Genomic DNA, 13,953 nt, shown 5'->3' with positions numbered 1-13,953 from the left:
CTACACAGTGCTATCAATGAGTCAGTCCTACAGAGGACTGAAATGTTTCCTGTGGATATCGAAAGTAGGATGGAGCCATGACTGAGTACAGCTGGAGCTCAGCTGGAGCACGGCGCAGCTGAAAAATAAACCTGAAGCTTATTTTCAAAAAAAGGACCTTGTTTGGTGGAGGATGTGTGAATAAGAAAATAAGATGGTATGGCAACCCCCAGCGTCACCCCTCTGCTGCAGCTGGAGAAGAAGAAGACACAATTACAGGTTGAGTCTTTGAAATCTCCACCCCCACACTCACCTGTCTCTCACTCACACTCACACACACACACACACACACACACACACACACACAGCAGCTATATTTGACCGTGTCATTAATCATGTTGCTGTTTGTGCTCACACAGTGTGTCTAGCTGTGTGTTTGTGTGTTATCAGTTTCATGTAGTGAAAGTACACAAGTAGAAGTGTGTGTAGTTTTACTGCTGTGAGAAACGTGTGTGTGTTTTGCGTTAAACTGAGATTATTATCTGCATGAAGTGTTACAGCAGAGGCTCCAGAGGAAACATAAAGGCTCAGTGTGTCTTTAACTCACACACACACACACACACACACACACACACACACACACACGACACATAATCAATAGACTTTAGTCAGATGGAGTCGGAGGTGTATGTTGACAGCTGTTTAAGCAGATTACAGGATGCTGTATCGCAAGTCGATGTGACACCAGTGGACCTCCGTTTGTGTTACAGCAGGAGGTAATGTGTGTGTGTGTGTGTGTGTGTGTGTGTGGTTTGAGGGCTGCATCACCTTTGTTAGCGCTAAATATCCGACACAGCCCCCTGACTTTTACTAATGGAACATTTTGCAGGTCAATGAGTGGAATAAAACATGATGAACGCTTCTTTCACAGATTTCGTTTATCACTCTCAGTTCCATGAGTGAACATGGGTGGCACGGTGGAGCAGTGGGGCAGTGGATAACATTGAACATGTCTTTGGATTTCTGCACAGATAATCTTCATACATCTGTGTGACGAAGCTGATTCAGTTTAATCAATATGTCTGTCGACACAGGAAGCGAAACAGGAAACACTTTACTCACAAAGTCCGTTTTTATGCTTCAGGTCTATTCTGTCTGTTTCTGACTGTTGTGCTGTCAAAACACAAGTGACCTACACTCAGTACTGTGCCTGAACGCATCCTACCTTCCATTTAATTGCCCACAGCAGAACATTACTCAGCTTCTCTGTGGGAACACCAGTCTCCTTCTCCAAACCAGAGTCGTACTAACCTCCATCTACTGAAGACACACTGACTGTGGATAAGTACCTCACACGATCCTACTGCGAAACATCCCAACTATTCCTTTAATGACGTCCGTCAACATCACAGCTCTCACCAAGAAAACGCAGCGACGCCTCCACCTCCAGCAGAGACTGAGAAAAGTGAACTCCATCCATCATGAGATCATGTACAGAGGAACCATGGAGAGCATCCTGACACACTGCATCACTGGTGAGGTTTCGGAAAGAAAAGTGGCTGGGCATCGTCACGTGAAGTTCTTAACATAAAGTTAGGCACTTAACGTCAAGTTACATACTTAGTTTGAAGTTACGTAAGTTAGGTTTAAGTAGGTCAGGTTTAGGAATATAAAGTTACATAGGTGAGGTTTCTGAAAGGAAAGTGACTGGGCATCATCACGTTAAGTTTTGAACGTAAACTTACGTTCTTAGCATAAAGTCACATAAATCAGGTTTAGAAGCCATCACCACATCACTGATAAAGAGACTAAAGTAACCTTGAAAGTCGTCGTCTGTCCTCCAATCAGCTCAGCTCTCAGTGTGTGTTGTGTTATTCTGAGCTTTCCTCTGATGCGTCTCATTTTCTACCTGAAACTGAAGCGAAGCAGCTCAGACGACAGGAGACGGTGCTCACAGTTCACCCTGTGGATCGTGGATGGGAGTGTGTGTTTGTGTGCAGCTGCAGACTGACAGTGTTAGAAGTTGACTTTGGAGTGACTTCTGCTGCAGACTGACACCTCGGTGCAAAAAGGCCACAGCCGTCTCTGTCTCTCCGTCTCTCTGCTTTTCTTTTTGTCTCTGACTTCCCTGACATCCCTCCAAGTCTCTCCATCTCTCTGCCTCTGCCTGTGTTTTCATCTCTTCACTCTCTTACATCAGAAATAATCTTCATCTCGCTCCAACCAGGGAGTCTGTTTCACTGTATCTTATCTCTCAGCACTCAGCTGCTCTCCTTCTCCTCATCCACCTCCTCCTCCTACTCCTCCTCCTCATGCTCCCCCTCCTCCTCCTCTGTAGCCTCTCGATGCATTTTGAACAACCTTCTTTAGCTACAATAATCTCATCAGCAGGGTGTCTACTAAACTGTGAGTGCCGACATGTTGCTGCACTTCACTCTATATGTTTATATACAAAACAGTCAACTTTATTTACACTTCCCCAAAATGACAAAGGAGACCCAGAGGACGTCACACTGGACACAGTCCTGCAGCTCGTCTCCAGGTTTCCTCTCACACTTTCCACCACAGCGGCACACCAACAGTGCAGGACTCCAGCCTGTGTGTGCAGAGATGAGTGACTCAGTGATTTATGTGATGCTGCTGCACAGCTGGGCCCCGACCAAGAGGTCATGTGTCCTATACCTCGGCAATAATATAAGATACAGCCTCAGATCACAGACAGCTGCTGCACCCCTCACAACTGCCTGCGTCTATGTGTGCGTGTGTGTGTTTCAGCATCCAGCACAAACGTACGGCGGCCCTGAAAGCTTCACAGACTGCAGCTTAAAAACATGAAACAGCACAAAAAAAAATTTGAAGAGATAAATAAATGAAGAAATAAACAACAAAAGTGAGACTCACTTAAAGTTCCTGTTTTAATTCTAAAAACCTAACCTGGGTCAGGGGGCTGCACATTAGCTGAGCCACCTGTGAGCTTTGCATCATTTCATATGAAGAAATGTCTCGTGCATTCGTCCTGGTCAAATAAAGAAGTTAATAAATAATATTTTCTGCTGTTTTTGCTTTTGGTTATATTTTCTGTGTGTGTTCAGGTCTGTTTAGCTGCAGTTTTAAATTTGGCTGTATTTTTAATATGTGGCTATATTTTGTTTGTTTAGTATTTTCTGGATTTAGTTGGTTATTTTTCTTTGGTCATTTTTTAATATTTGGCTGCCTTTTTTTTAGTTGGTTACATTTTTTATATGGTAATAGTATTTTCTGAATGAAGTTGTATTGTTTTTATTTATTTGCATTTTTATGTGGTCGTCTTTGTTTTATTTGGCTGTATTTTCCGAATTTAGATGTATTTTTGTATTTTACTTCAAATTTGGTTCTATTATTTTTTTTTGGTTGCGTTTTCTTTTCTGGTTGTATTTTCATTGATATTAATTGAATTTTTCTCAGCTGTTGGCAGAACTGTGTGTGTGTGTGTGTGTGTGTGTTTTCCACGGGTCAGCAGAGCAGCAGTCTAACATGACGCGACACCTGAAAGCCAGGAACCTGAGCGTGTGCAGTCGTGTTAGCAGCTGCGTGAGGCCGTACAGAGACACAGCGTCGCTTTGAGGAGAAGAGTAAAGAAAAGCACAACATGAGAGGAGAAGACAATAAATATGAAGAAATGACAAGTGAGGACAGGAGGATGAGGAAGATGAGGAGGAGGGGGAGGAGGACGAGGAGAGACAGGTGGAAAACACAAACATTAATGGATGCCATAAAATGCATGCTGCATGAAGAAATGATATTAGCATTGCAAATATTGTCCTCCCCTCTGCCCTCCTCCTCTTCCTCTTCCACCTCCTCCTCCTCCTCCACCCTGCACACTGGTGTCTCTATCTCCTCCACCCCTCCTCTATATACCACTGGATCTACCTTTTAAAGCACACTGTTAAATCAAGTGGGACAGTGGCAGTTTGAGCCTTAATGACGAGAACAAGTCTCCGCTCTGTGACCTTGGCGTTTTGCATAAGGAGATGCACGAGTCTCCGGGGAAATGAGATATTCTGAGGGCTGAAGAAAACACTTTTCCTCTGCTGATTTATTCATGAAGTGCTAACTTATCACAGCAGATTGTGTTTCTACATCTCTGTGCAGGAGACAGCAGCGTGAGGCCGACACTGACGCAGCATTTAGGACGTCACCCAAAACAAGAACTCTCCATTAAAACTGATCTTAAAGCCGTGATGATAAAACGCTGCTGATTTCAGAAGTGATGCGTGTGGACGGCATCGCGTGGAGACGGTTTCAGAGCAGCTACAGAGGAGTTTGATAGCAGCCATATTTCATTTATCTGAAACACCAACAGATGAAGCTGATGCTAAACTGAAAGACTGACTTTGTGTTTCTGTAGTGATGTAAGAAGAGCTTCGCTGTCAGAGGGATTACTGGAACCTCTTCCTGTTTAAAACTGTGCACAGTTTGATGCTCAGCCTCCAATGACTGATGATTTCTTCTGTTCTGATTCAGCTGTATAAACTTTACATCACATAAAGCGTCACCACATTGAAGCAATCTGCAGAGAAATGTTGCTGCTAAGCTACAAGAAAACGGCCAAAGTAACTTGCTGGTTGTAAAGCTACTTTTATTTTTTGACTTTATGTCAAATCAGCATTTTCTCAGTGATCAGACAAACAAACAGGCAGGTAACACAAAGACTGAATGAAGACTTTATGATATGTGAACATGTCCTCCAATAACATGAAATCATCAGACGGCCTGTTGCTCTGCATGTCTCAGTCTCAGTCTCTTTCAGTCGACTCTCTGGCTCTGTCACTGATCCAAAAACAATCTTATTAAATATATTGTTCACTCAATAAAACCATTATAAATAAAACACAGTACACATTAGAACATGAACATGTCCTGCAGACAACACCTGACATCAGCATGTCTCTGTCTCCTGTCTTCATACTGTCCTCTCTGTTGTGTCTGTTGCTCTGGTGTTCACTGCACATCCACTAAATATAAACACTCTGTGGACGAGACACGTCAGAGACACGTCAGAGACGCAACAGAGACACGTCAGAGACGCGTCAAAAAGTGCAGTGTAGCCAATCAGAAGCAGAGTAGGGCGGGACTTGCAAAGAAAAGCCAATAGCGAAGCAGCGAGCAGAATAAACTGAGGGATGAGTATGTGATGTCATACAGGAAGTGCTTCCCTCGTCTTCATGCCTCGTGTGGCTCTGGCAGCAGTCACATGACTTATCCTCAGTGTTGTTATCCGGACTTCTGCAGAAAAACAGTCGGCTGTGCTTCAGAGCTTTTTTGTGGACACCACCGCGCTGCTCAGCCAATCAATCACCTCACTACTGAAAAGCTCTTTGACTCAGAAAGTGACGTCACCACCACGCTACTGAGAAATGGACCAAAGTTAGCAACGTTGGTGCCTGACACTGCAAACAAACCCCTCATATTAAATAACCTCTGTCAGTAAAGAGGACTTTGCACCAAACCATTCAGACACACAGAGTCGAGGGTTTTAAACTTCAACACAGTGCTAGTCAGACAGCTAGTTAGGTCTTCTGATACCATGCCAAAACAAAACAAACATCCTCGACACAAACAACAGGACACGTTATATTCTGAATGATTAACCTGCACCCAGCGCTGACACAGAAGAGTCACTGAACACCTGCCTCCAGCAGAGCTCACCTGACGCCTTCACCTGCTCGTCTCACATGGAAAATGTACGTCTATTAAAAGATAAATACAATCAACAGGAGTTTCAAAAAATATTAGAATAAACTAAAAGAAAATGAACAGGTTACGATCACTGTTTACTGTGACTATTATTAATTTATGCTGCACAGTCAGAGAGGTTCAAAGATGGCCGTCGTCATGGTGTGTGATCAAACTCTGCCAGTGTGAAAGCTGGCACTACCTGCGTCTACTGCGTTATTTTTATTCCTTTAATGAAAAGGTGCGTGAGAGAGACATGGATCCAGAGAGGAGGGGTGGGGACCACAAAGACTGCTTGAGCACCTGATGTTACGGCCCTGCTTCTCAACAGCAGCATCGAACACTGTGTAAACACTTGTCATGCATCCCTGTTTGGTCACCGTGTGTGATGCAGAGTCTTTGTTTGCTTCTGTTACATGTAAGATCATCAAACTGAGTCTTTATCAGCTCTGCCCAAACACCCATAGAGAGCCTCATCTTGAATCTTACGGCGCGTTCCAGGCAACCCGTGAACTCGTACCAGATCGATGTACTCCCAGTTACGCTCTCTGACGTCACACAGCGCTCTAAACAACAATGGCAGCCTCCATGGATGTGGTGCTGATGCAGGTGATACACGTAAGAAATAGACAAAACATAACTGCTAATGTTGACGCCTTACTGGCAGCCGCTCTAACAGCTGGTTTCCAGTGCAAGAATAAATCAATACAAAATACGTCTCCAAACACACAGATAAGGTAAAATAAAAAGTATAACAGCATTTGTGACCTTATGCGCCGCTTCTCCTCCTCTGTTTCCCTCAAATGAGGAAGGAACCGGCACCTTTGGCGATGGAAGTGATTGTAAACAAACATAAACCGCACAGTCCGCCATGTTGCTTTGACAGTTTGAAGTCGTGAGTCGTGACTTGAAGTGGTGACTTACGGGCTCAGAAACTGCAGCATTATTTCTGTCTTTAGTCTCAAACTTTAATGTTCGTGTGGCTGCAGTTTTGTTCCCATTGAATAAAGATGTAACTTCACTGTAGAGAAATGTTACAAAATGTTGGACTTCTTATGGGATATGATATGAAACTTAAAGGATTATAGATATGTTGCAGGATACGTATGAAGTCTGAGTGTGTTGATCAGACGGAGGATTTTTCCGTCCGGGCTGTGAAGCAGATTTCCTTTCACACAGTCACATGTCACCTGTCCACAGGTGCTGTGTGTCACCTGGGAGCCTGAACTTAAAGCCAATTCTCTCAGCGGTTAATCCTGAATGAGTCTGCTGCTGCACTCACACCAGAGAACACACACAATACACCTCTGTTACATTTAGATACAGCAAATCCCCTTTCAGAGTACAGCAAACAGCTTTTATCAGGATGAGAATGGGACCCTGTTAAGCACACAGAGGCTAATCCCTCCGCATTATTTCATGTTACAGAGCCACACAGAGGCAGCTGTCTACGTGTGTGTGTGTGTGTGTGTGTGTGTGTGTGTGTGTGTGAGAACACAGACTTTAAAAGTTGATTGGTGTAGGAAATAAGGTGCGGAATTTTCTTTCAGACTTCAGGAAGTAAAGTTAAAAATGTAAGAGTCGCTTGTCTAAGATGAAGCGTCCGTATGTGGCGCTGCAGCTTTGTGTTTTCTGATTCACATTTAACTCACACTGCTGCCTGTGTGTGATTCAAACATTTAATACGTCTGCTCTCACTGCAGTCAGAGCTCGGACGCTTCACTCTGTCAAATCCTCCAACACAGGAGACACACGATCGGTAAATAAAACAACACGTCACCGGAAATCTGTGAGCAATCCTGGTTTACAGGAAGAAGAGATGTGACTCACTGTTTCCTCACATGATGTTTATCAGAGGAAAGATTTAACAGCCACAGTCACATTTTATATTTCAGGCACTTCACTAAAGCTGAAGAGTTTATTTGTGGCATGTGGGGCTGTTGTGGTACATGTTGATAGGTCATCCATTCCACACTTAAAGACGACAGGCAGCGGCGGCGTCTGTGGCGTGTTACGGTTGATCCAACCTTGCAAAGTGAAGCTTTGTGGTTCATTAACAAACAAACAAAATGTAAAATAAAACAAAAAGTTTTATTTGAATTTTTCTGGTCTCATTAAAGGTCAGTGACTCTGCATCTAATATGTGACTGTCTGCTAACAGCCTGTCACAGGTTACAGCCTGATGGTTAGAGATGATTTATATATACAGATCCCAGGGGACATTTGTTTAAATGTGTAATTAGTGGTAGATTTGATTTAGCTGAACTATTAATATTGTGACAGAATCTGAATCTGACTCTGAGTTACTGTTGTTGTTCACAAACTAAAGAAATGAGAGATCATTTTTATTTAGTTTTTACTGAAGATTTGAAGCAAACTGTGAAACATTTGTTGCAATTCTATTTTTTTGAATTAATAATACTTTCTTTTTTCTAATTTGTCATATCATCAAGAATATTGTAATCGCAAAAATACCCTGAAATATCGTGATATTATTTTAGGGCCATATCGCCCACTCCTACTGCAAACTTAATATGAAACTCCATTTTAAATAATCTGTGTTTGCACCTCTTGTCTTTAGTAATACATTTTTACCTTTTATATATTTTCTCTTTTATTGTAAAATAAATGTAAATAAATATTTTACTATAAATCTGTATCTTTCTTGTGTTTTATATTGTATTGCTCTGTAAAGCACTTTGAATTGTTCTGGTGCATGAAATGTGTTGTACAAATAAAGCTGCCTAACCTTGAAAATGATCAAAAGAAAATGTGAATTATTTGATTTTCTGACAACATCACCTGAGCCCTGAGCATTAACCTCACCAGAGGCTCAGATTTCAGAGCATTCTTAAATGCACCATCACAGAGGTTTGTCCTTGCTCCAGATTACACAAAACAATAAAAGCAACAAATTGTTTATGCAGATGAAAATTTAAATTCATGCACAGACAGAAAATTAGTCTCTTTTCTATTTCTGCACATTGAATTCCCAAATCATTCAGATATCAGTGCTGTCAGTGTTTCACAGCTATTCACCAGAACAGTTCAGACTGCCACCTCAACATTACACTCTAGGATCTGTTTCACTGTGTGGCTCATTATTACTGCCTCTTGAAATGTACGACAACACAACAGTCAGTGTGGATGGCAGCTACGTATGCAGCTCACCAGCAATCACATAAATCAGTTTATTTCACATCGTTCTGCTGTGTGTGAAATGAGGTGAAGATAATGCAGCAGGTTCCAGCAGAAACAGAAGAACTACATCCTGCTGTTAATCTCATCGTCTCCGTTCAATGTTCAAACCTTGAGCTTGATCTTTAAATCTCCTTTAACATGACTCATGAAGCTATTTTTACATTACATTTAAATAGAGATTGAGCTTTTATTTCGTGTGTTATACGTGTGTGTGTGTGTGTGTGTACATACATGAGTACATGTGTGTTCAGTGTGGCTTCTCTCTTGTTAATTAGTGTCAGTTATTTCTAAGTGTTGTGTTGTATTTGTGCCTCTCTTCCCTTCCTCCTGTTTGCATTTGTGTTTTGTTCCTCAAGTTGGCCTCTTGAACGCATCGACAGCTTCTTTTACCCCCAACCCCCATGCCCTCCCCACCCCCTTGCCTTCACGCATCAACACCATATCGTCCGTCTCTTTCTGGCTCTTCTTTCCTTCCTTCAAACCTGTTTTGCTCTCGGCCTCGTTGTCTGCCACTGTCTATGTTTGCATGTGTAAGTTATGCGCTTCAGTGTCTCCATGCGTGTGTGTGTGTCTGAATGCTCTGCCTGTGTGTGTGTGTGTGTGTGTGTGTGTGTGTGTGCAGGGTGTGCAGCTTCTTCCTCTCGCCTCATTTGTATTCAGCTCGTCTTGGAGCAGGTAGGTAATGACAAGCAGCAAAGGCCACGATGTCACCGCTCCACTCAGCTGCTGGCTGCCTGCTGACGTCAAGCCTCTGCGCACACACGCGCACACACACACACACACACACACACACACACACACACACCACACGCCCATTCTTGCAGCTAACAGACCCATTAAAATGCACATTGCGCAAGCCCACAAACTGATGCATGCATTGATTAAATATGAATATTGATGTTTGGAGGAATAGTTTTGAAAGTCTGACACTGTTTATCTGTGTATGAATGAACAGAGGAGAGTTTCGGTGTTCCAGAAATATAATGATGATGAGATATCCTGCGTCTCAGAAAAAAACAAAACAAAACATATTACAAAAAAAGATATCAAGCTTTAAGTTTTGGCACCGCAGCTCCCATGATGCTCTGGAGGATGTGACCAAGAAGTATGATGTTGCTGTGGAGTCAGTGAGTTAGCTGTGAGCTACAACTCTATTTTAGTTTCCATGTAGACCTTCATCTTCATGGAAGAGTCATCAGAAGAAAACCTTTCCTGTGTCCTCACCACAATATTCAGCATCAGAAGTTTGCAAAGGAACATCAAAACAAGCCTGATGCTTTTTGGAAACAAGTCCTGTGGACTGATGAAGGTAAAACAGAACTTTCTGGATACAATGAGCAAAGGTATGTTTGGAGACCAAACTGTTAAACACGGGGGTGGATGGATGATGCTTTGGGCTTGTGTTGCAGCCAGTGGCACGGGGAACATTTTACAGGTAGAGGGAAGAATGGATTCAGTTAAATTCCAGACATCACAGCATCTGTAAAAAGCTGCAGATGAAGAGAGGATGGCTTCTACAACAGGACAATGATCCTAAACACACCTCCAAATCAGCAATGGACAGCCTCGAGAGGAGCATGCTGAAGGTTTGGCCACGCCCCTCACAGTCCCCCGACCTAAACATCATTAAACATCTGTGGATAGAGCTCAAAGAGCAGAGCATGAAGACGGCTCAAGACTCTCACAGAGCTGGAAGCCTTTTGCAGGAAGAATGGGTGAAAATCCTCCAAACAAGAACTGAGAGACTCTGAGCTGGATACAAGAAGTGTTTAGAAGATGTGATACTTGCCAAAGGGGGCGTTACTGAGCACTGACCATGAAGGGGCCCAAGCTTTTGCTTCAGGCTCTTTTCCTTTGTTGTTATTTTTAAATTGTAAGTCTAGTCTTGCTTAAAATATTAAAGAAATGTGTCATCTTTATCTTCATGTCTTTTGGAAATCAGGCCATCTTGTACTCTCCTAGCTACATACAGTCAACAGAGTTTTGACCTGGAGTTCCCAAACTGTTGCATGCAACTGTATGTATATGTGATCTATGTTGTAAGGAGGTGACTGGTTAGTAAAAAGGTTGCTCCACTGCATGCATGACTCTTGTCTGTGTGAAGCATTAGCTAACTAACATCAGCTCCTTAATACAAAGAGATCACAACAGTGAAACTTACTCACAAATCAACATATGTTACACATGTATTGACAAATGTTAACAGGCTGTTCTGTTACACCAATGCTGTGCCGTGTTGCTACTATACCAGTCCACGCATGCAAGGTAGAGTTGCTTTGTTGTGCTGCTTGTTAGCAGGCGATCTTCCATTGTGGATGAGCCTGGCTCAGAAGGTTGTAGTTCCAGTGCAGTGTTTGCTGTACAATATTCCACTTGTGCAGATCAGAGCAAAGTGGTTGCTCTGTCCTTACAGAGTTTGTAGTTCGTCTCTAACTGTACTTTGTTCTCCTTTGCTTTGAAATTTAGCTTGCAAACTTTGTGTCTACCTGGAGCACCAACTTGTCTGGTCTCCTCTACCATTTATAGGAGTTTTTTAGGTGTCTGCTGGGAACAGGTCACATGTAGATCAGAGAGCTGGGCTGCGGCTGCTGCTCAGAGCCGAGGTTAGAAAAAGTGGGGAAAGGGTGTGGCAGGTGACCCAGGGTTTTCCCTGGGTTTTTTCGAGACCAGTGGGGCGAAGGCCTGTGGTGGGGGGCATCTTGACAGCTGTACGTTTAGATCCGGTCCCCCCTCTATTAAATATGAAAGGAGGCCCCCACATGCTTGAGCTTTACACTGCTGACTTGTATAATCAGAACAGACATGTCCTGTGATTTTCAGCCTTCTATGATTATATTTACCCTTTACAGCAGGCACATCCTGACAGCTGAGAATATTACTGTCAGGTATTGTCCCCCCTCTATTAAATAAAGGAGGCTGAAAATCACAGGACATGTCTGTTCTGATGATACAAGTCAGCGGTCCTGAAATGTGTGTTTCTCTTCTATAATACACATTCTACATCTCAGAGGTGATGTCTTTCCACATACAGGCTTCCTTCATCTTTCAAATGGGGCAGAGCTCTGTGGGAAACAGTAGGAGAGACACAGCCTGAGGGGGAACCGGGGTCTGACACAACACTGGAGGGAGAAGCCGGTCCATGGAGCTGTGCGCCGGACGAAAAAACAAGCGCTTCGCACCGAATGCGCGTCGCTACGGCGTCGCTTTGGGTTGTCAGCGTGTATGACACACGTCTACATTGAAAGTAATGGGTTTGTGCGCGCAAAAGATGCTAAATCTGAACGCCCCCCATGCACACACACACGCTTAACCAAGGCGGTGGCCAAAATCACCCAGGCGGCCCGCCTTTGTCTTAGATAGGCAGGGAAAATCCTGAGGTCCTCCAGCAGCCACAAGAGAGACAGAAGAGCAGAGAGCTGCTTCTATTCTAAGCTTGGTGACATCACAGGGTCACATACCACAGTAACTAATGGTGACTGAAAAGGCAAGTTTTCACACCAAAGAGTGAACAAGCAGAGGACTCTGTCTCTGTCCTTTGCCAGAGACAAAGAAAGCCGCAGAAGCAAGTTTAGGTGGGCTGAACTTACAGGACCTGACATGGCCAGTTTAGAGTTGCACAAAGAAGCAAATCATCTGTGGAGTCCAGTTATCCCAACAACCATGACACCCACCCATCAATCAATCTGGACCTTTAATTGGATCCCAAGGTGTTCCCAGGGCAGATGGGATATGTAAAGCCTCCATCGTGTTCTGGGGTGTGCTCTCAGTTGGACGTGCTTGGAATACATCCACAGAGAATTGCCAAGCAAATTCATTTTACCAGCTCATATCTGTGATTTCATTATTTCAGTCACCATCCAACATGCTGTGATAGGACTCTCTTCAACATGCCATACTGGTCTGCCAAATAGCTTCTCAATCTCAGGCTCCACCTTATCCTTGTGAACAAGACTCCAGCCGACCTTCTGGCATAGAACCATGACCTCAAAAACAGTGCTGCCTCTCATCCAGACCATTTCAAAATCGGTTGCAAATCATTCCAGTGCTCACTAGAAGTCACAGTCTGATAAAGCCAGTAGAATCACGTCATCCATGAGAAGCAAAGATACAATCCCTAGGTCACCATACAATTCTTTTTTCTTTATGACTGCACCTTCAGATCCCATCAATGAAGATCACAAAGAGAATCTGTGACAGTGAACAACCGGCTGTAACCCAGACCCTGGAAAGTGTGATAGGATTTGAAGCCAATTTTTATAGTGGTCAAACAGTGGTACTGCAATTTTTGGGGTCTATCACATGATGCCATTGCACCCAAAATACTTTTTCCCCATAGATTTACATTTGAAAAAACATGTCTCAGTGGATACATTTTTTGAGCATTACAACTCCTGCAAAATGATATCAAGATTTAATCCATTTGGTCCAATAACATTTGAAGGTCTAAAAGAGCAGCACGACTAATTCATTTTATCCCCTTTCAAGTAAGCGGAGCACTAAAGTATAAGACAGCTGCGTGGCCATGCTCAATGGCTGCAAGTCTCCAGTGTGCCTGCTTAACAGGCCTAATGATGCGGAAGCAGGGCCGATCTGGGTAATTTTATAATGCGATTAGATAGAGCGATTTTGGCGCCACTGACCAACTTCCACAGGAACGAACAAACCCCGCCACCAATGCTGTATGCTCTTAATACATCTGTGGCGTAACCCTACACCCACTGAGGACAAACTTTACTCCCTGCTGAGAATACAAACACCACTCTCACTCCAGTTATACCGAGAGACGAACAGTAACACAGTATCCCATACTTCTGCAGTACTCCTCATCATCACCAAGTCCAAAATAACATCTCCCTCCACCTGATCCAACTCATCACCAAGTCTTGATCAGCTAACAGCTCTGCTCCTCTGTTCACAGGTGCCATGGTGGCAATCCAGTTTCCCCTTGGGGATTGTTAAAGTTAATCCAAAATACACGCAAGTGTCCAATGCTGCACAGCCTCAATCAATCATCAGCCTTTGGCACAAGGTGTTCTGGTACCAAGTACATGAATATAA

General features: G+C 43.4%; 1 protein-coding gene across 2 annotated transcripts in view; it reads right to left on the bottom strand.

Annotated features, from left to right (window-relative positions):
• The window catches only part of LOC125894638 (metabotropic glutamate receptor 7), a 410,460-nt gene that overhangs the window by 30,814 nt on the left and 365,693 nt on the right, over nt 1–13,953 (bottom strand). The window lies entirely within an intron of this gene.

This window comes from Epinephelus fuscoguttatus, linkage group LG1, assembly GCF_011397635.1.
Source record: "Epinephelus fuscoguttatus linkage group LG1, E.fuscoguttatus.final_Chr_v1".
In the NCBI taxonomy this organism is placed as follows: Eukaryota; Metazoa; Chordata; class Actinopteri; order Perciformes; family Serranidae; genus Epinephelus; species Epinephelus fuscoguttatus.
This window is presented reverse-complemented; position numbering and strand designations above follow the sequence as displayed.